The 26,224-nt window shown below is 32.9% G+C and overlaps 1 long non-coding RNA gene across 1 annotated transcript in view; it reads right to left on the reverse strand.

Annotated features, from left to right (window-relative positions):
- The window catches only part of LOC141495031 (uncharacterized), a 474,211-nt gene that overhangs the window by 222,447 nt on the left and 225,540 nt on the right, over nucleotides 1-26,224 (reverse strand). Inside the window, exon 2 of the long non-coding RNA XR_012470642.1 lies at nucleotides 15,835-15,876. This is a non-coding gene — a long non-coding RNA (uncharacterized LOC141495031). The remainder of the gene's footprint in view (nucleotides 1-15,834; nucleotides 15,877-26,224) is intronic.

Here is a 26,224-nt window from a genome sequence, read left to right on the forward strand (position 1 = left end):
CCATATTTAGAATTCTCTTCCTTCTTTCAGTTCCCAGCCTTTCTGGCTTCCTTCAAATCTTAGCTAAAGTCTGCCTTCTATAAGAAGCTTTTTCTGAATCCCCTTAATGCTAGTTTCTTTCTTCCACTGATTAGCTCCAACTCATCCTTATATATGTCTTGGTTGAATGTAATTGTTTTACATTGTCTCTCCCATTAGAAAATGAACTTTTTGAAAGGAGTGACTAGTTTTCCATTTTGTTTGCCCTTCTTTGTACCCCCCCAACATTTAGCATAGTATCTGTTCCCCAGTAAGCATTTCAAAGTGCTAGTTGATTGATTGACTGGCTGAAGAAGAAAATATTGTCATGTGGGGGAATCTAGGAAGACCATGAAAGCAGTGATGTGTAAACGAAGTTTTGAAAGAAAAGGAAGTAATGATGAAGGAGTAATTTCCAGTTATGTGAGTTACCATAAAAGGATAAATGACTGAAGGAAAGAAATGACAGGACAAAATTGAAGTATGAACTCCTTGTCTCATAGAATGCTAGCATTGACCTCTGGTAACTTAAGTTTGAAGATTCCTGAGCCATTTGTTAGCTTCATAAATATAAACAAGTTTGCTAAGTCACTCTCAGCCACAGTTTCTTCATTGATAAAATGAGGCATTTGACTTGATCTGTAAGGTTCAAAAATGATCTTTCTAAATATGTTCCAAAATGTATCTGAATGGAGTGAAATAAGTTTAGAAAGGTGGGGATAAACTAGGTCATTCAGGTACTTTCATATCAGCTCCTGGTATAGGTTAAATGGAAAATACTATGACTATGACAAGTGAATCTATCTTGGAAGTAATTATATCTCACATCCTCCCCAAACTAATGTATTGAATTGGATTTGATATTCAACTGCCAACTCCAACAAGGAACATAGATTGTCAGCGAAGTAACTATCTCTATCTATCCTATCTAGTTGGCTTGTAGATCAATATAGACTAATTCAGAAGTTAGTTTTCTCCATGAGATATAGATAATAGTCTCATAATAGAAATGGTTCTACCAATTTAGTTTGTCATTATGTTACATTTTTCATCCAATTTTGATGCTAGTGAGCCAGGATTGTGTAGTGAAAAGATAACTATATTTGAAGTCAGAAAGTCTGGAATTAAATCTCACTCAGATGCTTATTAACCAGGTAGCTCTGAAAAAGTCACATGACTTTTTTATCCTTTGGTTTCCTTAAATCTAATTTTGTGACATTTTTGTCTATACTTATGCATTTTCTGGTCTGGGTCAGGGATGTCAAACTCATACATAAATGAGTTCACTAATCCATATACAACAATCTGTGTAAGCTATCTACTGGCTTAGTTTAAAATATATATCGTATTTTTTAATTTTAATTGTATTTAATTCTCAACTTTAGAAATAAAACAAACAATTCCATTACATAGAATAGAAAAACAAATGATTGAATATGAAACTGCAAATTTATTATGTACAGTTTGCTCTTATTACTTTTAAATAGGCATTAAAATTTTCATGTTAACTATTATTTTTTTCTTCCATTCTTTCCCCATCCAAGAGGTATCTATTGATTGTTTCTAAATTTATTTTACTAAGCATTTCCTGATTAAATTTTTAATCCTGTGTCAGGTTGCACAATGGAGTCTTGTGGGCTACAAGATGCCAACAACTGAAGGCTTGTACTGGCACCTTGGGTATAGAGAATCCCCTAGGAGGAACTCTGTGTTACCAATGTATTTCAGCAAGTGCTCAGCAATTTAGAATTTTATTGAGTTATTGAGATACTGAGATGTGAGATGATTTGCCTAGTATTGCTCAACTAGTATACTTTAGAGATAAGAACAAGGCTGGATCTTTCTAACCATACTCCATGAGGCTGTGTGTGTGTGTGTGTGTGTGTGTGTGTGTGTGTATACAGATTATAATATTTGGACTACTTACCTTAAACAGGCTTTATTTTTAAAATACTTTATAAATAAAGTGCTATAGAACAGGGAGCTCTTGTGACATACAACTAAGTCTCAATTAGTACTAATCGTGAATCCCTGAAGTGACTTCACTGTTAGATGTAATCATTATGTAAAATATTGTGATTGGTTCCAACTCAATGAAAATGTACAGTGTTAATTCAAATAATAGAAGCACTTTGGGGAATTTGTCATTTCTATTCATCAGAATCTAGCTGCACTATGTGTTTGACTCCATTACTATTTTGAAAAGTGAAGTTAAATTTGATTTCTGACTTGATTTAGTAAGTCAAATTCAGTCCCTTTGAAAGGCAGCTGTATCTGAAAAGTTGACTAAGTTGTTGAGATTTGGGGGTTTACTTACTTAGTTCCCTCATAGGAAATTGCTTTATCCTCCATCTATTTCTTCAAGATTCTTATCACTGATTATTAGTGAAATGAATCTACTTCAGACATTTGGCATATCATATTCTAATATTTTATAATTTTACTGTGTCAAATTATTTCAATTAAAATTATACAGGTTACTATTAGTGACAACATACATGTGAATAAATTTACATGTCATTACTTCCCCAAATATCATATTTTAGAAGAAAGAATGTAGAAAAGAATGAAAACTGTTTATTTTTAAAAAAGAAACTTAGGGCCTTCAATTCTTCCAGGATTGCCTCAAAGAATGAAAAAGTTATCATGTTCCTTCCTTTCAACAACATAAAACACAGATAGTCAAAATTGGAAAGACGTCCAAAATCATTTTTTGAAAGTTACACATGGTAAAGAGAAATTTTTCCATTGATACTGACTGGTCACTTCATCTCCATTTGAAGATCATTAGTGATGAAGCTCTCATTACTTTCTGAGTCAGTCCATCCCACCTACATTTTCTCCCTATATCAAACAAAGTAACTTTCTCTGGAACTTCCTCCAATTGCTTATAATACTAATGAACAGGACTAATTAGAGCATGTAGAATCCCTTGTACATGTAGCATCATTTACCAAAGTGCTATCCATCTAATCTTTTGCCATTTGTTTCATGAAATTCCAGGATACTCACACCATTTTTCATAAGCTCCACATTCTTATATCAGAATAGATAAATGGGAAAATGGGAAAATTTAATTTCAAGACAAAGACATTTCAATTCTATGTTTATTTGTAATGTTATTACTGAATATTACTTGATGAATTTAAAATGAAGACTAAAAGCGTCCTTCCAAAAGAAAGAAATTATTCTATGCCAGTAATTATTTTTATCAAATATATTTAAATAATCTATTTAATTCTCTGAAGATTGTTGGATTTCATGACTAGCAGCTATGTAGTAAAAAAGGGACATTATTTTAAAAAGGAATTGTTCACATCACTACTTTCTCAGAAGTGGGAGTCTTTAAGAATGGAAATGGCATACAATATCTTTTTTGATACATTGATTAGTTTTGCTAGACTTTCTATGTGCCTTTATTGTTGTTTATACTGAATTGGTTTCTGTGAGGAAAAGAGAAAGGGGAAAGAGTAATAAACTAAGATAATATAAAAACAAAATACATTAATTAAATGTTTTTTATTTAAGCTATTTTTAAATTTAAAATAGACCACTATTGGGTCACCAAGAAAGGAAAGAGACTGATAGCGGGTGAGTAGGCTATGTCATTTTAGCAATGAAAATTGATTAGAAGTTTCATAAAGGTTGCTATCAAGGATATTTAGGATAGGTGGGAAAACATCAACCAGTGACATGGCAAAAGTAAAAGATTATATTAGTCAACCCATTTATTCCATTTATATTCAATATTATTCATATAATGCTGAGATATCAATGTAGAAGCCCTTAGCACAATGAGCAAATCCTCCATGCATAGTTTTTGACATATATAAATCAGATAAACATAACAGGCAGAAATGGATGGGATATGATTTGTATTGTTGAAGGAAAACTCTATATCAATGAAATAACAGAGTTATCATGCCATAAGAGTATCATTATTATAACTCAGAAACATACTAGCATGAAGTTAGAACTTCCAGAATTAGTTTATTTTACCAATATTTGATAATACAGTCTGTGATAATTCAAATAGGCAAAATGCCATTATCTAGATTATGTAAATCCCTAATTCAGTAAAAGAAAGATTTCATATTAACAAAAGATTTGGAGAAATTTAATTTGTATTCTGGGAAAAAGTTATCAATAATGAAAAAATAGTCTAGGATTCAAGAGATTGAAAACTCTTTGGAAATGCAATTATGGCCAAGATGAGAAGTTATTTTAACAACCCTTGAAGTTGAAACTCAAATTATAAGGTGTTAATGTTTAACAAATATGGTCTCATTTTTTTACATCAGCAACCCTGGAAGAAGATGCAAGGTAGTATTATCCTTATTTTAAAGATAAATAAACTGCATAAAAGTTGTTACTTGTTTAGAAACATTCATTTAGTTATTGCCTAAGCTTTAGTTTCAACTCTAGTCTTCCTTCTCCTGGGTCCAATGTTCTATCCTTTGTACCACCTAGCTGCCTAAATTTAACTCAATTTGCATCAATATTGTTATATCTTCCCAAGGTTGGCTATCTTATAATTCAGGAAATTAGATAAATTCAGCTTAGTTCTCTACTAATATCTGAAAATCTTTAGTTTAGTCATGTACTCATTGTACCACACAAATGTCTGAATAAAATACCTTAACCATTAATATTATTATTGTTCCCTAAGGTTAGCTATCTATTTACTCTAGAAATTAGATAAATTTGATAAATTCAGTTTAGGTCACTAAAGACCAGTATTCTATCCACTACATCACCTCGCATCCAAATTTAACTCATTTAACATTAATACTACTATTGCTCCCCAAGGATAGCTATTTGGCTACTCAGGAAATTAGATAAATTCAGCTTAGTTCACTACGAAGAACTGAAAATCTTTCCCCAGTACCTGCACAAACTAATAAAGGGTGCTCAAGTGTTGACTAATGAATTTGAAACTATATGCACAGTATGTAGCTCTGGGTATTGGGGAATGAGCATTTTAATTGATAATAGTTTTGAAAAATTAACTTTGACTGGATGAATGCATTTTTAGAAAATTAACTCTAGCAATCCTGATTTTCCATCCAGTGCTAAATAAAAATTATAAGCAGGAGGATAGTTTACCAATATGTTAATCCTTTTGTTCCTCTCTTCAGTACCTGACCAGTCTGTAATCAAAACAGATAATTATTTAGCTGTTTAATTTTAATAATGTAATTATAGTCTTTCTGTGCTTTATTGCAAAAATTAAAAATGCTTTACAAATATAAGGTGGTTGATTACATATCACAGGGAGCTTCTGTGTTTATTCTAACAAGTCAATAATTTACCTAAAAGCAAGACAATAGGTTTCCTAAATTTAATCTATATTTAAGACTCGTAAATATCAAGTCCAACTTTCAATGTCAGAGTGTATAAAAGGGTGGGACTGAAACAATGTTTACCTTAAACTGTGCATCTCACAAATTATTGACATTTAATTGGTTTGTAGCTAAGACAGGTATCCCTATATTATAACAAAAGGGATTATCTACTTCTCCATTGAATCAATCCAACAGGAAAGAGAGGTAGAAAAGAAGTTTATCCAGAGAATCATATCAAAAAGGTGATTAGGAAACCTGACTTCCCAAAAACAGAATCTTCATCTTGAAGGAGTCTCATTTGACAAGTAAAGAATTCAATTATTCAGTTTCTTAATTTTTGTAAACTACTGCTTTGTGATAGGAATTGGGGATGTAATGATGAAAACTGAGAGTTCTAATATCAAAAAAGAAAGCTTATGTACTGGTCATTGTGTTCATCTAAGTTCTAGAAATGCAGAGGAAAAATATCAAAATATGTGTACAAATAATGGATAGTTGTTTAAGATGTTATTAGAGAAGAGGCAAAAACAGATTTTTTAAAAAGTACCCTAAAAAAATCAAACACCACTTTCATTTGGGAGGATCGTGGAAGTATTTAGATAAAGTTTGTATCTTGCCTGGGCTTGAAGAAAAAGAAAGACTTCAACCTAAGGGAGAAAATGAGGAAATGCATTAGAGGTCTGGAGAATATTCTTTTGAGAATGTGTAATGGAAAGAAAGCAGGTCTAGTTCAAAGAAAAAGAATTGTTGACCATTTTATATGTAATGTAGATTAAATAAAAAAAATTGCAAAATAAGGTATGCTCTTCCCATGCACCCTCCATTGCCACTTGTTGGCATTTCAGGATCTTCAGGGAAAGGCAATGAGATTGATGGAGCTATGAAGCTTCCTTCTCAGATCTCATTTTTCACAGAGAACTGCTTCCTATAAAATGTCAAGGGACAAAAGGAAGAGCTCAAGTTGATACTATGTAGTATTGTTAAATTAATTAAGAACTCTCTGACTTTTCTCACATACTCTTCTTTTTTTCCCTATTTCTTGATGTATTTTCTACCTTGCCTCCAAGTTTCCACTTCTCTCATGCTTGACTTTAGCTTCAACAAAGTTTCAACTATAGCATTAAACCCTAACCAATCCACTTTCATCCAAAATTGCTTTTCCCCAGCTAGAAATCTGAAGGGAGGGGCAGCTAGCTGGGGAAGTGGATAGATTACCAGGTCTTGAGTCAGGAATAGCTGAGTTCAAATCCAGCCTCAGACACTTAATAATTGCCTAGCTGTGAGACTTTGGATAAGTCACTTAACCCCATTCCCTTAAATAAAAAAATTAGAAGGGAAATTATTTGATTAAACTGTATCACATTAAAGAATGAATGTCTACTAATGGGAGATAGTGGTATTAGAGAAATATTTTCAAAAGAACATTTTATTTACTCATATGCATCTGAAATTAGTGGTGTTTTAGGCATTGTGAAATAATCCATTTTGTGGGGGAAGAAAGGAAAAATGCCTTGTCACTCTGTAAAAGGGGGTAAAAGGACATAATATGATCCATACTTCTCTTTGGATTTCAGAATCCAATCCTACAGTTTTCTAAAGTAAATTTTTCCCTCTCATTCTCTCTTTTTAATGACTACAGAAATGATCTTCCAGTCCTATTTCCTGGAATCCTTTCCATATCTCCCCCAGCCTCAGGTTTTACCCATTTTCTTTTTTTTTTCCCTAGGAGGTTGAACTGAGATTTAATTCAGTGGCTGTGTTTAAAGATATAATTTCCCAGATTCTTAGGAAGGATGAGACATTGGCTTTCCTTCTTTAATCTAGAATCTCATTATCTCTTTCCTGCAAACTATTGAAGTCTTCTTACTGATCTCTCTACCACCATTCTTTGTTCACTCCAATCCATGAAACAACTACCAAGATATCATTATTATAGAGAGATCTGTTCAAAAGTCTCAACTGGCTCCCATTTCAAAAGTCTGTAATCTAAAACCTTTGATTCATGACCCTATCTTCCTTTGTCCAGGATTAATTCACATTTCTTCTGCAGACGTTAAATTCCTGACTACCTATTTTTTGTTTTCAATCATCTTAAAAGTTCTGGAACATACTAATTCTATGCAACTACTTACACTTTTCATTTTTACACTATAATTTCTCATGTTGATTTAAGTCAATTGTAAAACTGCAATTTGACAGGGTTCTTAACTGGTGCATAACTGTAAATGCATCAACTTGCATTCTATTTATCGAAGTACAGTGATGTATTTTTTAAGTGGTCATCTGTTTTAAAATATAAAATTCTTATAAAAGAAAAAAGTAGGAAGAAGGGAATAAGAGCTGGACTGTTTCCACCATTGTACTTTTGCACATGAAGGTACCAAAGGTGGAGTGTTTTTTCTTCTTTCATAGCATCAAATTGATAATTTAGCCATTTTCAAGACATGATCAATTTCATAAAGCCTTCTTTAGCACCAAGTCAAAATAATCTTTCCTTCATCAGACTTTGCTTGCCACTTTGCTTGTTCCTAATATTATATAACAATTCCATGCTATTTTCTTATGGTGTTCCTAGATTATAAACTGCATGAGGGCAAGGACTAGAATAATTCATGATTATGCCCTGCATGTAGCAGGTATTTAAAACTATCTTCTGATGTTTGAATTTGAAATCAATAGTCTTCATCTAAATCTTTTGTCTATACATTTATTTTATGACTCTTCTACCTCCTTCAAAAATAAATAGGGGCAATAGATGGCACAATGGATAAAACACAGGCTCTAGAATCAGGAGGACCTGAGTTCAAATCTGTCCTCAGACATTTGATAGTTACTAAGCCATGTGACCTTGGGGAAATTTCTTAACCCCATTGCCTTGCAATTCCTTGATTCAAACTATTTTATATATATTTTTTATTTTTTTTCTAGTAAATATGACTTTTCTCACCACCTTTTCTTGTTAAGTTTGTCATCATTTAAAGCGTTTCCTAATCTCCCTTGGACTTCAATTAACATTTTATTTTGTAATTTTCTAATGCACTTTATAGGTAGTAAACATCATGTCTAGTTTCCCTAATAAATGAAGAGAGGTACCCTACATCATCTGAAATTTCTATATCTCCTGATTCTTAGTAAAGTTCTTTGCATAGTAGATATTTCATAATTCTTTGTTGCATTCAATTAAATTTATCTTAACCTGTATCTGCTCCAAACACACTATCTTCCTTGGGTCTCATCTGCCTAGGGTATTTTCATCTTAAGAGCTTGGCTGTTAGCATGGCTGACAGATCTGTGTGGTATGATGGAAGGAGTTATCAATTACTGTTGTGACCTTGAGCAAATCATTTAATCTCTGTAGGCCTCTCCTCAACTGTAAAATAAAGGGATTACTGTAGATGGTCTCTAAGGGCCCTTCCAGCACTATGATGGTCCTATAAATCAGATCCTCTCAGGTACTAATCAAATGACTCACTCACTCTATCTAGTTTTATCATTTTGGATAGTAAAATTGTATTTTTACTAATTAAAAAATCAGAACATGAATGTATGTGTATGTTGAGTGGAGGAAGTGATAGAAATTAGGGGAGGAATTTCTAGTTGAAATGTGTCTTGCTTATCTTTCTCTTCTTTTCTATGTTTTGGAAAAATCACATTCCATAACACTTTTACTGGGAGGAACAGGACGGTGGTAGGATTATAAACTGAAATGAAACATATACCAGTGTATGCTCATTATTTAGCTCTTCAGTAAATGGCCTGGTAAAGAAGGAGGAGGTAGAACAATTAAATATATTGAGGCCTTTAGATGAAATGTGAATTTTAATTATCCATATTGTCTCTAGTCCTATTCTCATCAGTAATTGAGAGGAAATTGCTCCCAAGTATCTTGCCCATAATATTCCAAAATGCTACAGTAATCTTTAAACAATTCATTCATTTGTAGGCTTAAATAATATGGTGGAGCTTCATAAAGGACTACGTTCTAGAGCTCTCATTTTACAAATGAGGAAACTGAGACCTAGAGACAGTAACTCATTTACTCAAGGACACATAGACTATTAGCTGCTTTTGTTGGGTTCAGAGTCTAGAATTCCTGACTTTTAATGTTATGTTGTTTTCATTCTGTCACATTGAAGCTAAGTTAAAACAGGGTCTGAGCTTCTTTGTATAATTGCTCTTGCTCTTAGAAAGAATTGTTTGTTGAGTGGAGAAAATAGCATATAAAATGGGAATTTTCCTTTAAAGATGTGACACTATAACCTTTTTAATTGAGGGCAAGGGTGAAGACTACAGCAAAATGTTATGCAAAACTTAACACTGTGAGTGTAAACCCCAAATTCCTTCAGTTGTTTAAAGGGACATTTTGAAAAGGCTCTGATGTGACCTTTCTAGGACATGTCATTAAAGACAAAATTGATATTTGAAAAGGCAATGATCGTAGATGGAAGTCATTTGCATTATATTAAAAAGCACTTAGGAAGGTTGGGGCAGAAAGATCAAGGGGGCAGCTGAACCTGAGCTTCCATGTGATTTTGCAAATGCAGTGTCCCTGCTCTGAGTTCAACAAGGCTCCACACTTAAAGCACATTGTCCTCATTCACTTCTCTTGCAGATCTGCTTTAAAGTTGCTTTGTCTCATGGGGAGAAGGACTTAGACTTTAAATAGAAATAAAGTTTGTTTCTTTATGATTTTTCTCTCTTCCCCTTTCACTTTAGAGTATTATTTTATTTTTCAGGTCTTTATAGTAAATTTCCATTGTTGCCTACCCTAAGGATATCCCCAATTATAATTGAGGGTGGCTGATTCAGAATTCATTCCAGAGAGCACCATTTAGTTTCATTTCCTGGGTCTATAGCCCAGAACCAGAACTGTTCATGAGACACTCAATAATACAAATACAGGGACCCCTCTGGACAACATATCAATTTGTATTATGAAGTGAATTATGACTCTACCCGCTAGTGCCAGTATAGTTAAGTGTCTGTCAGTGTTTCCATTATATTTGCTGGGCTTCTTGCTTGGCTGCAAAAATAACCTTCAGGCTACATCACACAAGTCCAACCTGGGGAGGAATTGTAGTTTTGGCTCAGTTTCATCATTTAAAAGTGATGGGATTCATGTGTTTGTCTGTCTTTACATTTTTTCTAACAGCATGATATTTGTCTTTCTCTTGCTGCAGTGGAGCTAAAGAAGTAGCTAGCAAGGTTTTAGGAAGGGCGAATCCAGTATTTTATTGGGCTAGTTATTTTTACAAACTTCAGCATTCACTCTAAAATGAGGAAAACTGAAGATCAATCTTCAAAGATGGGGACCTCCATGTGAAGGCAATGTAAAATTGACCCAAATTGTCACTTCAGTTGGAAACTATTCAAAGAGAAGTAGAGGCATCTTTCAACATAACTGGATGACTTAGAATTTTCTAATGCATCCAGGTTCTAGATGAAGTCTAAAACCTTCAGAGTTTGTTTCTATGAAGGTTAATTGTACCCTCTCCAAAATGAAGATTATCTCACTAGTGTGAATAAAAGTTTACCAGGAGAGGTAGAACTAATTAATTGATCAATTAGCACTCATTAGGTATCTTTTGTTCAGTTTTTCAGTCCTCATCAGTTGCATCTAACTCTTTATGATCCCATTTGAGATTCTGGAGTTCTCATTTAAATATTCAAAAGAGAACTTTGAAGAGTGAAGTGGAGAAAGATTTCATGTGAATAGCAGATGAACACGGGTCACTCTGTTCTAAGAGTTGGAAAGTACTTTTCTAAAGGGATTGGTGATGGCCAATAGCCCTGAGCAGAATGAAATGGAGTGGGATTCAGATCCCTGAATCTGGAATGGGGGAAGTGGGCAGGGCCAGGCTTCCAGAGAAGTCTGGTGGTGCTCTAGAGAGAGTTCTCTTTTCTTTGTGAAGGGCAGGACTGATCTGGAATGGGTTCAACCTAAGAGACTTGTGAGTTCAACATAATTATGCAAGCCATGTCATATCAACATATATCTGAAGACAGGGTTGTTTTCAATTTCAAAGGCTGAACAGCAAGATTTATCATTTCCTTCTCCAGTTCATTTTACAGATGAGGAACTGGAGGAAACAATCTTAAGTGACATGTCAAGGGTCAAACTCCTAATGAGTGCCTAATGAGTGATTTGAGTTTCATTCTTTCTGATCCTAGGTCTGCCACTCTATCCACTATACCAGATAGGTGTCTTCTTTATATAATATCTACAATCAAAGAAACAGAGCTTCTCCCAAATTCTGAGGAGCCCTGTTTTCAAATAATTGGTGTGATGGATTTTCTTTGACCTTTTTAACAGAAGTAGAGTGTGATTAATGGGATTTTGTTTAATGGGAGAAGCAGACTCCCATAATCTGATAGAGGTGAAAATATTCTATAGCATTAGCAAGCAGTACCAGAGCATAGTGATCACAAGGTAAATAAAGGGAGATGAAAATTTCACAATATATCATTATACAAAAATACATTTCACAGATTTCATGGTATCCACAAAAATATTCATCTTTTAATAAATATTTATAAAATGCAGAACATTTTTAAATCCAAAGATAATAAACATGCAATTATTAGCATTCTTGGAACTTTATCAAATATTAAAAGTAAAATTTTTAAACTGATTAACATATACTTTTAAAATTTGTGAACTGTATAAAAATTCTAGGTTATATATGCTAATAAAAAAGATTGGAGTGCTTTAAATAAACTCTTAATAGGCAATGTGAGTTTAAGAAAAGTATTTGGATGTACTTGGTCTAGTTTGTGCCTTCTGGAGTTTTCCAGACCAAATATATTGAGGAAACTACTATATGTTCTGTGGGTGGCAGCATACTATAGTATATTTAGCAGAGGATTTGAAGTTAAGATGTGCCTTCAAATCTTGTCACTCTCATGACTAGCTATCATTTGACAAAAATCATTTAACTTTTCTCTGCCTTAATTTCTTTATCTCTAAAATGAGGATACACTATTCATCTACCTCATAGGCTTTTAAAAAATTTTATTTATTTAAGACATAGGGGTTAAATGACTTTCCCAAGGTCACACAGCTAGGCAATTATTAAGTGTCTGAGGACAGATATGAACCCAGGTCACCCTGACTGTCAGGGCTCTATCCACTGTGCCACCTAGCTGCCCCCATAGGCTTTTATGAGTACTAAATGAGATAATATGTTTAACTTATTAACTACTCACGTATTAGGCATTGTGCTAAGAACTAGAGAAACAAAAGAAAAATGTAACAGACCAGAAAACACATTCATGTATGATCATTAATTTTAGATAATTTCAGAGGGTGGCAGTGAGGGACTGAGAAATTATGGAAATTACTAAGTCTTTAAGCAAATCAAAAAAACAAACAAAAAATATCAGCCCTGGATGGGAATCTAGAGGCTGAGTGCTCATACTGACTCACATCACTCACTCTGTGACCCTGTTCCAGTCTCTAAATAACTCACTGATTCAATCTCTCAGCAAATATGTGATAAATCATGCAAGTTTCTGTCTACTTCACAGGATATTTGGGAAATGACAGTGTTAGCATCCCTGAAGTACTTGAAAGAAAAACAATGGAAACTGTTATTTAAGAATATGTTGTGTGTGTGTGTGTGTTTTTGTGTATGTACACCCAAACAGCTCTGTCTCTTTCAATCTATAATTTCATGTTATAAATAGGTAATCTTGTGTATGTATATATACATATCATGCCTTATTATGAAAAATTATAATCATACTGAATAACAAGAAATGAATACCAAAACAAAAATGGAGAGGAAAATTATTGTAAAAATATTTTCATAATGAGGAGAAATAAATAAAAGTATGTTTTCTAATTATTCTGGTAATAATACATAATAATAATAATAATAATAATAATAATAACTTTCTATGCATTTCCTATATGTCAGTTGCTTTACAATTATTATCTTACTAGATACACATAATTGCCTTGGGAGATAGGTGCTATTATTCATCCTTCTGGGAGAGACTATGTAAGTAGTCTTTTTTTGAGATGAGCGCCTAGAAATCTACGCATTCTAACTAAGGAAAGGGAGATGAATAGAGGAATGAAATGAATATAATATAACATGGGGTAAAGCCCACAGTTAAATTGATAAACTCATAGGAAATTGTAGAAAAATAGGTTCTAAAGAATTATTAGGTCCTGACCTAAGAAAAGGGAACTTGTTTGCAAGAAAATGTAGCCAGGGTCCACATAAAGAAGTAGTACTAGAGATTCAGCTTCTTGAAACTCACTGGGGCAGCTAGGTGACTCAATGAATAGAGTGCCAGGTCTAGAGTCAGGAACACCTGTGTAACCCTGAGCAAGTCACCTAACTTCTGTTTGCCTCAGTTTCCTCATCTGTTAAAGGGGATAATAAAAGCTCCTACTTCTCTGGGTTGCTGTGAATATCTAATGAGATAATATTTGTGGATAAGTAACATTTTTTTGGTATATAGTAAACACTATATAAATGTCAATTATTATTTTTTTTTACTATTTATTATTATTTTTATCAGGGCTCACATGAGGAATTACTATTAGTATACACTTTACCAGGTACAACAGTTATAAAGCTTCTCTCCTATCCCACTGCTCCTTGAGCACATGATTGTGAAATATGCTGACATTTCTATCAGAAACTTCAGGAAGTCAGAGTATAAAGCCAACAAATAGGGACAAACTGCAAAGTTACAAAATGTTTTAAAAGTTTAGGTTATCAGGGCAGCTAGGTGTCACAGTGGATAGAGCACTGACCCTGAAGTCAGGAGGATCTGAGTTCAAATCCAGTATCAGACACTTAATAATTACCTAGCTGTGTGACCTTGGCAAGTCACTTAACCCCATTGCCTAGCAAAAACAGAACAAAAATAAAATAAAATAAATGCATGACTTCATTTTAAAAAAAGTTTAGGTTATCCTAAATTATATGTATTACAGTCAGAACTTGAGCATATGAATTTCTGTGTCTAAGGCCAACATTTTAACCTCTATGCCTCTTATCTAGGTATAGATGCCTATGACATTAACACATAGACATAATCATTTTACCAGATTTGTTGCTTTCCATGTTGAATTATTATGCTAAAATAGCATAGTATATATAATAGTATTGAAATTAGGGATTGAATTTAATATAACAAAATATATGTAAGATATTTATTTTCTTAACATAGCAGATTTGTTTTAAAAAGCATTAATTGTTGAAAACATTTTTCTCACATTCCTCATATAATCTCTGCAACTTCTTCATGTATCTATTCAATGCAAAATTATTTAAAAACAAAGAATGCATTGTCTTTTGATAAAAATCAGACTTACGTGGTTTGGGGGAATATAGAGAAAGAACTAATTTGATTTACCTTCAGCAAGCGCTATACTAAGGCATTCAGGAATGTATCCCATTTTAAAAGCCTCTAGGGTAGGAAAGTCAAAACCCATCCACAATAACCCACTGTAGGTTTAAAATCCTTCCTATATCTAACCTAAATCCCTCCCATACTCATGTAATCCATTTTCCTGTTATCTCCTCAAAGGAGGAAGAGAACAGATGTCTAATCATCCTTCATCCACGCAAAGATCATTATTAAGTTACCCTTCAACTTTCTCATCTACAGGCTATAAATAATCACAGTTCCTTCACCTTTTCCTCACAGGCCCTATTTTCCAATCCTTTAATCATTTTCATGGCTTTCTTTTGAATTTTCCTCTAGCACTTAAACTTCCTATATGTTATAATTCTATGAATCTTACTTAGTTCATGCTTATTTTTTAGAAATTACACTATATTTGGGGAAGTCATACAGCTTATACTCTACATCATTTCCCACTAATTTCCCACGCAGTCATTTTTTAACTTGTATTGATTGAAATTTTCCCCCTGAAACCCATTCTCTTTCATTGTCCTTGACAACTAGTTAAATTCATTCTGAATTCTAATCAGATGCTTCTTTTTTCTCCCTTCCCCAATTACTTTTTACTGTGATATTCTGTGTAAGCATAACATATATTTTCTTTTTTATTCCAACATATTTTATCATCTCATTCAATTATTAGGAATGCAGAAGTAACTCATATATACACTCTTTTACTCATTACTGACCCCTGAATAGCTAGCACCTTGGCTAACTGTCTAAAGGTACCAATGATAATAATATGAAATATAATCTTTAATAGATTGTTCATCAAGAAAAGATTTTTCAAAGTCAGAGCATTTTTTTCTAAATCTGTAGGCAAATGTTTGATATTAAGAATGACTGACAAATGCTAGTCAAAATCAATTGCAGATCTTGATATCAAAAATATTCTAAACAAATAAATTTATGTGGCTGATTTCATCTCTTTGGTTCGTATTGGCAAATAATCACTACTGCATGATTATTATGCTAAATACTTCCCATTTCATTCTTCATGAAGTAATTAAAGGTACATTTTAAAAAGTTTTGTTAGTTGACCTACCTCTCTCCAAGGCACATCCTGTTGTCGTCTCAGGACAGAGACCTAATGGGAAAAAAATGTCTTGTTATTCTTTCAGATTAATGAATCTTTATGAATAATGATAGCTTCTAGAAATCATTTCTTGTTATTTCTAAGTATGTTAAATGCAGACAATGAAAAAGGAAATAAGTAAGATAAATAGTTTGACCCTTTCTCATTGCCTATTAATTTATTAATTTGTGTAGCAATACCAATTAACCTCAATGGGAACAGATCTTTTTATAGGATTTACTTAAATAGTTTCAAGAAAAAGCCAGGTCTATCATTGATCTCCTTTCTAACACACACACACACAGAGAGAGAGAGAGAGAGAGAGAGAGAGAGAGAGAGAGAGAGAGAGAATCCTAAAACACTTGGTTAGCTTCAATTCTGAAATAGAAACTCTTTAGCAATCCAAAAAAATTAAATTATTTGTCTTATTTAGATTTTTCATGGTTTTCCTTTCAGAAAAGAAAACAGGCATTTCCCGCATTGAGAATAAAGGATAACCAACAGAAAAATATTTAAAGTCCTTTCCAGTCTTATTGCATATATTACTGTTCTACTTGCATTCCATATTCCAGCCAAACAGAAGTTTCTGTTACCCATAGATGACTGTCCTCCTATCATAATGCCTTTTCACAGGCTAGCCTCTATCCATGGAATATACTATGTCTTCATGTTCACTTTATGTGATCCCTAGCTTCCTTAAGAGTTAGTTTAGGACTACCTTCTGCAGAAGGCCTATGCTGAATGAATGAATGAGAAATATGATGATGATGATGATGATGATGATGATGATGATGATGATGATGATGATGTTCTAGGAGCTATGCTAAGTTCTAGGGATATCACAGAAGCAAACAAGACAGTCCTTGCCCTCGAAGAGCTTTTATTCTACAGAGAGAAAAACAACATATATAAAGAGGAATTAGAATTAGAAGGAGACAGAAAATGAATTATAGTAATATCCTGGTTCCAGGTAAGATAAGGTAAAAGTTCAACAGATATAATTTAAAATGACAGGGGCAGGAGACTAGTAAGAGGAGAAGAATGTATAGAATACAGGGATAATGGATGTGGAATGGGATGGGTATGATAGCTTGATTTCTATCAAGATAAAGCCAAAGCTCATATATCAGTGTTTACGATCAATGGACAAGATTCTGGTTTTTCATGAAAAGGGGGGGAATTTGCAGAAGGTGACACAGGTTTTAAATGACCCTAAATATTGTATAGATCAATAGATCCTTCTTAAGGATAAGCTTCTATAATTTTAGGGTATAGTGACATGGTCCTGACTTGTCTGCATATAATTTTTCATTTCTCCAAATATTCAGTTCATTCCCTCCAGTCTACAAACATGCCTATATCTCCCCCAACACAAATGCCATCATTTGATCCTTCCTTTCCTGCTTTTGCCCTATAACTCTTCAACCAATTTTGGGTAATCCCTTGAAAGGTAGCTAGGTAGTGCAGCAGATAGAGAATCAGTCTTGGAGTCAGGAGGATAGAAATTTGAAACCAGAATCAAGCATTTGCCTAGGCTCTGGACCCAGATGGCTCTGGAGGAGAAAATGAGGCTGGTAACTTAGCAAAGCATCCCCCTCATTCTTTGCTAAGTCACCAGTCTCATTTTCAATTCATGTGCTTGTCATGGCATCATCTCCCTGATGTCATGGTCTTCTTTAAGAATGAAAGACACACTTCACACTCTATACCAAGATAAGCTCCAAATGGTTACAGGATTTAGACATAAAAAAAATAGTATAAGTAAATTAGAAGATCAAGGACTAGTTTATCTGTCAGATCTATGGAAAGGGAAGCAGTTTATGACTAAGGAAGAGATGGAGAACATCACCAAAAACAAACTAGATGATTTCAATTACATTAAATTAAAAAGCTTTTGCACAGACAAAACCACTGTAACCAAGATCAAAAGAAACAGAGTAAACTGGGAAACAATCTTTACAACTAATGTTTCTGACAAAGGACTCATTTCTAAAATATACAGAGAACTGAGTCCTATTTTTAAAAAAAAAATCCATTCCCCAATTGACAAATGCTCAAAAGATATGTAAAGACAATTTACAAATGAAGAGATCAAAGCAATCCATAGTCATATGAAAAATTGCTCTAAATCATTACTTATTAGAGAAATGCAAATTAAAGCTTCTCTGAGGTATCACTTCACACCTCTCAGACTGCCCAATATGACCAGAAAGGATAATGATCATTGTTGGAAAGGTTGTGGGAAATCTGAGACACTATTACATTGTTGGTGGAGTTGTGAACTTATCCAACCTTTCTGGAGAGAAATTTGGAACTACACCCAAAGGGCAACAAAAATGTGCATACCTTTTGATCCAGCAATACCACTATTGAGTCTATACCCTGAAAAGATGATGGAAAAGAGTAAAAAACATTACTTGTACAAAATATTCATAGCAGCCCTGTTTGTGGTGGCAAAGAATTGGAAATTAAGTAAATATCCTTCAATTAGGGAATGGCTTAGCAAACTGTGGTATGTGTATGTCATGGAACACTATTGTTCTATTAAAAACCAGGAGGCATGATAATTCAGGAAAGCCTGGAGGGATTTGCATGAACTGATGCTGAGTGAGATGAGCAGAACCAGAAAAACACTGTACATTCTAAGAGCAACATGGGGGCGATGATCAACCTTGATGGACTTGCTCATTCCATCAGTGCAACAATCAGGGACAATTTGGGGCTCTCTGCAATGGAGAATACCATCTGTATCCAGAGAAAGAACTGTGGAGTTTGAAGACAGACCAACGACTGTTACCTTAAATTTAGAAGAAAAAAACAACTGATATTGTATAATCTTGCTATCTCTTATACTTTATGTTTCTTTCTAAGGATATGATTTCTCTCTCATCACACTCAATTTGGATCAATGTATACCATGGAAACAATGTAAAGACTGGCAAATTGCCTTCTATGGGGCGTGGGGGGAGAGAAGTGAGATTGGGGGAAAATTGTAAAACTCAAAATAAATAAAATCTTTAATAAAAAACATAAAGAAAAAAAAAGAATGGACAAACATCAAATCCATTAGAAATGTTGTCTAAAATAGATGCCCCCTTTTTCTTTCCTTTCAAATCTCTTAACTCCTTACTCCATAACTCCATTTTCTGATCTCATCATCCAACTAAAAATGGTCTTTCCAAAGTCATCAAAGATTTCTTAGTTGTCCTTAGACAGTCTTTTTTTTTAACTTTGTTCTCCCCAACCTCTTCTCAACCTTTGACACTATTGATCATCCTCTGTTCCTTTGTACTCTTTTCTGTCTAGATTTTTGGGACATCAGTCTCTCCTGGTTCTCCTGATACCTGTCAGAGTGCTCCTTCTTAGTCTCCTTTGCTGGATTCTCATTTAGATCACACTTTCTTACTGAAAAGTATACTTCAGGGTTATGTCCTGGATACCGTTTTCTTTTCCCTCAGTACTACTTCACTTGCTGATCTCATTCACAACCAAGAATTTAGTTACCATCTCTTTGATGATAATTTCCAAAGCTTCCAATTTGTTCTACCTTTCTGTTGACCTTTAACCTTGCATATACAACTGCTTTTTCAAACATCTTAAGCTTATTTCCATTAGACATCATAAATTCAGCTATCCAACATAGAATTCATTATCTTTTCCCCTAAAGTCTCTCTCCTTACCTTTTAACTGCCATATTACTGTAGAGTACATTCTTTGGACTCACAATCTAGGTGTCATTCTCAACTTGTCATTATCTTTAGCCAAACTATATCTAATATGTTCTCATTGCTTGTATACTTCACTTTTGCAGCATCTATTAATTTTCCCCCTTTCCTCCTCTGATTTTTTTCACCATTGTGGAACAGATCTTCCATCACCTCATGCCTACATAACTGCAATTGAATGCAGGTAGGTAAGGCTGTCTCAAGTCTCTCCTCATTGAAATCTATCCCCAAGTCAACAAGCAAAATCATTTTCCTAAAACACAAATCCAGTCAAATATGTTTAAAGGGGAGCTATAGTTGACAGAGATATATCTGAAGATACCTAGCAATATAGTTTGACCAACATATACATAAATTACAATAGTGTTAGAAAACTGAAGTCTCTTGGTGGATTACTTTGTATACAAAGTCCTAAATTTATAATGAATTCTGAAAACAAAAGGTAGTCACTGAAGGTTTTTGAGCTGAAGATTTCCATAGATATATTAAGAATATTATTGATAAAAGATGAATTGCAGAAGGAAAAGTATTCTATTATTATAGTACAAATGAGAAAGAGCAAAGGCTCAAATTTAATTCATTTCAGGAAACATTACTTTTATTAGTACAAATAAGCTGTTTTATTATGGATCATGTAAATTATTTAAAAGCTTGCCTGGAAATTTAAACTTAAAATTTATTTGAGGAAAAAATATGATTTAATTTTCTTTTGTAATTTATCAAAATCCGACTTTGGCAACTGAGCAACATAAAATCAATCTAAAATAGAGATGCATTTCTCATGAGAATATTTTCTTAGACATTTACATAAACAAGCAATATGTAAAGTACTTGAACTAAGGCAGATCTTTGAACAAAAATGGAATAGTTACTATTTTATGTAAATCACAGCATAATTTTCTGTTCTCATGTTGCACTCTTGAAAATACTCTCATTATTATCAAAATGCTCACAGCATTTAACCTTTAAAGTAAGAATGTTTGCTTGATATTGATTTACAAGGAATTACAAGCTAAGAAAACATGCTGTGTTTCATTCAGCTTGTTGATTGCCTTCAAGGATCTTCTTCTCTGCAAAGGCCAAGAATCTGGGGAATACTTAATTCCTTGAAACAACTTGTCAATTATGTATAAATATACACAACTAAAGGAAATGTACTCTTCTGAGAGGAAAGAAATTCTTGGTTTGAAAAAACAATCCCACCCATTTATTGGAAAATCGGAAATAGCAAATCTACTTGACAGTGAAATAGAGAAACAACTTGCAAATCCCTTTTAGGCTTTTGAGGGCACTACAGAAAGAGATCTGTGAAGATAATTAATTCACTATAATCTATTCCTTTTAAACCCTGGAATTCACTAAATTGGAATGATGAGGAAGACATCTGCCTCTTAAAGCATTAGAGCACAAAAAGAGCTGAACACATAAAAGTGCATACTCTTCTTTAATGAGAGCCATGGGGATGCATTAAATTGGATTATTGACAATATCACATTGCCACAACACAAGGTAATCTAAGATCATAGACATCCAAAGGTCAGTCACTAAGAGGCAGCACAATGAGATGGAAAGTACAGTATATTTTAAGTGAGAGGACCTGAATTCCAGGTCCAATTTTGTTCTTTATCACATGTGTAAGCTTGAACAAGTCCCTTGATCTCAATTTCCTCACCTTTAAATTGAAGGGATTGCAATGGATTATCTCCTTCCTACTCTAAATTTAGTATCTTGTGGTTGGGGATTTATAAACTGAACTTACAGGGATAAAATAACTAATAGTTCCCAGGGACAGCCTGTAGCTGTGCTCAACATATTATTATTCTTAGAGCTTGGTCTGCCATCAGAGATGCCAAGGTCATCTAATTCATACTAGATCATTGCCAGTAATCCTGAGTTTTTTCTTGCCATTATACTTCAATAAATGAGAGAGTAAGTTTGATGAGTTTTTATAACTCTGCTTCACTTAAATTCAATTCATAAGCAAGCTGAAACATCACCCCATGATGTCATTAGTCCTCTTAGAAAATGGATGAACAATTATAAATTCAAAATATTCATTTAATTTCACAAATAAGAAGTCCGTATATAACTCTCTCCTTCTAAAATTATCCTCTAAAGGATTTTTTCTATTAATTTAGCATAATTGATAGTTACCTTCAATATCAAGTAGCCTAGAATTTAAGTCATTCCTCTGTCTCTGACTATAAACTGAAGATCTATTCACTATCCTCTATGAATTTCTTCATTGAGAATGCCCTTTACAAATGAAATCACATCTTTAGAAAATCATGTTCCCTTCTTTTTGATCGCCATGCCACCATCTACAATTCTTAAGGTTACAGAACAAACAAATCATCAGGTGGAAGGGCAATCCCAAAGTCATAAGTAATGAAGGCTTTGTGTTGAGATAAAGATACAAATTCAACAGAATAGCTAATGATCAAGGTGAGATTTAGCAGACTCATGCAAACTAAGTGATTAAATTTCAAAAGGAGTTATTTTCTGAAGTTCTGTGGTCTTCAGTTTGTTATAAATCAAACCAATGGTACTAGGGCACCATGCTGTCACTAGGGAATAGACTTAAAATGCCAGATTTTTCCTGCTCCAAGATTTTTATGATTTTTCTGCTGTACATATTTTCCTAGCCAGTGCACATCACAGGTTCTCTACAATTTAGCCAATGGTGTTAGTCAGTCCCTGTGCCTAGGTGATCTAAATTTCTAATAATAAAAAACACAGCACAAGACCTCTTTAAGAGAATTTTGAAGAGGCTTTCAAAATTGACTAGAGCTGCTAGAACATATACCATATTAAAAGAATACAAGTCATTGTTCAATTGCTAAATTGTAAAAGAATATGAAAAGATAGTTTTAAAACAAACAAATCAAAATTTTCTAAGGTCATGTGAAAAAATGCTCTAAATAACTGATCAAAGAAATTAAAATTAAAATAACTCTGAGGTACCACCCCCCACCTATCAGATTGGTTAATATGATAGAAGAGCAAAATGATAAATGTTGGTAGAAATGTGGGAAAACTAGTTACTAATGCACTATTTATGTGAACTAAATCAGTTGTTCTGGGGAGCAATCTGAGGCTATGTCAAAAGGACAGTAAAATTATGTGTGTCTCTTAAATCCTAAATAAATCAAAGGAAAACTACATGAAGCAAAAATATTTATAGCAGCTCCTTTTGTGGTGATAAAATTAAAAATTGATGGGATATACATTAATTGGGGAATTACTGAATGAATAGAAAGATTTACATGAACTGATGCAAAATGAAGTGAACAGAACCAGAAGATTGTATACAGTCATAGCAATATTGAAATGATGAGCAGCTATTAATGACAGCTATCCTCAGAAATGTTTCAAAGGTCTCATGATGAAAAATGTGAAGTCTTTCAAAGCATACAATTTTCACCTTTTATATATATATATATTTTTTTGATCTTTGTTTTCCTTCTATAACATGACTAATAGGAAAATGTTTTACATGATTTCACATATATAGCCTATATCGATTTTTTTTCTTGAAAGAGTTGGGGGAGAGGGAGAAAATAAGTTGGAATTCAAATTTTAATAAGCAAATAATAAAAATTGCTTTTAACTGAATTAGGAAAAATATTTAAAATAACCTTGGAGAACCCATTATTACTCTCATGCTACATTGAAACTTTGGAAGGAGACTTGAATAAAGACTATCAGCCGAAGGAATAGAAAATGACTACCAGATATCTAAAGGATATGTTTGCATATGTTCAATGTCCAGTAAAGTAAAATAAAATTATACACTTTTTAAAAATTCATCTCTTCTTTTATTTGTCTCAAAGTTAATGAATTCACTAAAAATTTATTACCACTGCCCATTACAATTTGATTATGCATAGAGAGCCATAGAAAGTAAATAGTCTCTGAAGTAAAATAATGCAAAAAAATAACCTATTAGATGTCTCTTTGATATCCAAGTAATATAGACAACTAAAAGAAACATATAAATAAAATCCAAAATAGGTAAATGGTCAAAGTATTTTGACAAAAAATTCTCAAAAGAATTGTGATCTATTATCAAACATGTAAAATAAAGTTTAAAATCTCAAACTATAAGAAAAATATACATTTAAGTAACTCTTGGATTATACCTCACTTAGAAAATTGGCAAAATTAGGGATAATCAATATTATAGGGGTTTGGAAAAAAAGCAGGCACGTTAAAGTTCTATTGATGGATCCATGGATTTACTTAATCATTCTGGAAAGTAATTTGGAATTATGTGAAAAATGTAATTAAAATTTTCAATTATGTTGTGTACCAAACATTAAACTGCTTGGACAATAAAGATTCTAAGAGATACATAAAAGCACCATAAACTCCATAATATTAATGATAGCAATTTTGTAACTAAAGAACTGCAAACAAAAAGGATACTATTAATTGTGGAGTGGCTAAGCAAGTTGTAGAATATGTGGTATAATACTCCCCTATTCTAAGAAGTGAAAATGATGAATACAAAAAAAGTACTTGTATAAAGGGATACAAAAAAACTAAGAAAATTATTCACACATACATATATGCTTTGTATATGTAAAATAATTATAGAAATAGAAATGAAAATAATAAATTATTTGGAACAAATCTGACTCCAAAAATGTAACATGAGAAATTATTCCTGTATTTTGGAGGTGGGAATCTTTGAGTATAAAATACAACATATAATGTCATTGTTTTTCTGAATATTTTTGTCCTCTTTTAATCACTTTATAAAGGATGAAGGTGAAATAATGATAATATACTATGTATGTATATATGTGAGTGTGTGTGTGTCTGTGTATATATATATACATATATATATATATTTACTAAGTTATGCAATGATCTATTCTTCATTTTATAATTGCATTCATACAGATATTTTCCATTTCTTTTTGTTATGAAAAATTTGCATTGTCATTTAATTTACAACTGAATGTCCTTTTCTACTTTAGCTTTTACATAACTACCCATTTCACAAATATCAAATTTAAAAGCACAACCATATAGCTAGATATGGAAGAATTTCTCTAAGCTACTTCATTTTTCCTTGTCAATCTTGTCAGAAGAGCACAAGAGTAGGTAGAATTATTTTATATCATTTTATTAAAATGTTAAGCCTTTATGAAGGTATTCTTCCCATCCTTTTTAAGATCCCTATAAAAAATTATACTTGTGCTTCTTATTTTCTACCAATTTTCAACATGAAATTAATACTATATTCCAATTCAGGACTCACTATGTCATATGAATGGAATTTAAAGAAAACTAATACTAATGCTAAAAACTAATAAACAATTCTATAACCACTTTTTCAAACAGCATATCTGATTGTATAAAGAGTCAAACAGAAATCTAGAAAAAACATAGTCCAGAAAGAAGTTATCATTATTCTAAAATTCGGCAAACTTTTGCTATTAAACAAATGAATGAATGAAAATGACCCAAGAAACTTGTCAACATTTTGGTAAAAACTTATTATCAATCTTAAGAATATTCTAATTGTATTTCAGATGTTGGCACAATACTAACCCAGGAGAAATCAGAAATCTTGGCATAAAAGCAACTAACTAAACAAAGTACTCATCTATTGGAAAGCTGCATTAAGTATTGATTATCTTCAGAACTGTTTGACTTCTCCTCTTCATCAATTTCCTACTCCCTCTTCAGGTACTTATTCCCAATGGTTACCAATTCTACTTGTGACATTTTCATATCTTCCCCTTACCTTCCATTCCTATATCTACTACCAGCCCAGACCTTCATGAAAGATGATAGCATCCTTGGATTCTTTCCTCCTGCAACTGTCTCTATACACTATTGGTAGAAAATTATTCATTCAACAAAAATAACAAATAAGATTACATGGATTTTAGTCCTGATTCCATTACTTATACGCTGTGTGACCTTGAATGAGTCATTTTTAACTCTTCTAGCCTTCAGTTTCAACAGTTACAAAACAGTATATAGACAAACACAACCAATAATTTCTATGATTCTGTGATATTTCAATGTCATAGTAGATTACGATTTCCAAAAACTTAAATCTGAAGAATACAAAAATGGAAAGAGAAATACACCTAGTAGACATTAGGAAATTGTTACATATAGTTAAAAATTGAGCAGAGGAAACAGTCCAAATAACAACTTACGGCTTGAAAAAATAGACTTGATATTTAGGGACAGCAAAGGCATATTTGCTAGGCAGTTCCATATGTACATTCAAAACAAGAAGAGAACTAAGGAAACACTGCAAGAATGTTGTTTACACTTAGTGTGAAGAATTTCTGACAGAACATGATTAAGATTAGTTGTGATTTATATGTTGGGGAGAGTGCTCACATAAATGAAAACATCAGTCCATTAAAGAAAAATGGTTCTTGGTTATTCTGCTATCTGATCCTTTTCTTCCTTAGTAGGGATATTTCTTTTCAGCCTCCTACCTTTAAAATTTTCTTCTCAGTTAAGTACTACATTGGAAAGATTATCTGATAAACAATTTTACAGACTGGTGTTAAAGAATGACAGTGCTTAAATGGGTTAGTTCATCTAAGGGTTTTTATATTTTCAAAGGGAATAATGCTTTAACTAGAGGTGGGGGTGGG

This window comes from Macrotis lagotis, chromosome 8 (genome assembly GCF_037893015.1).
Source record: "Macrotis lagotis isolate mMagLag1 chromosome 8, bilby.v1.9.chrom.fasta, whole genome shotgun sequence".
Taxonomy (NCBI): Eukaryota; Metazoa; Chordata; class Mammalia; order Peramelemorphia; family Peramelidae; genus Macrotis; species Macrotis lagotis.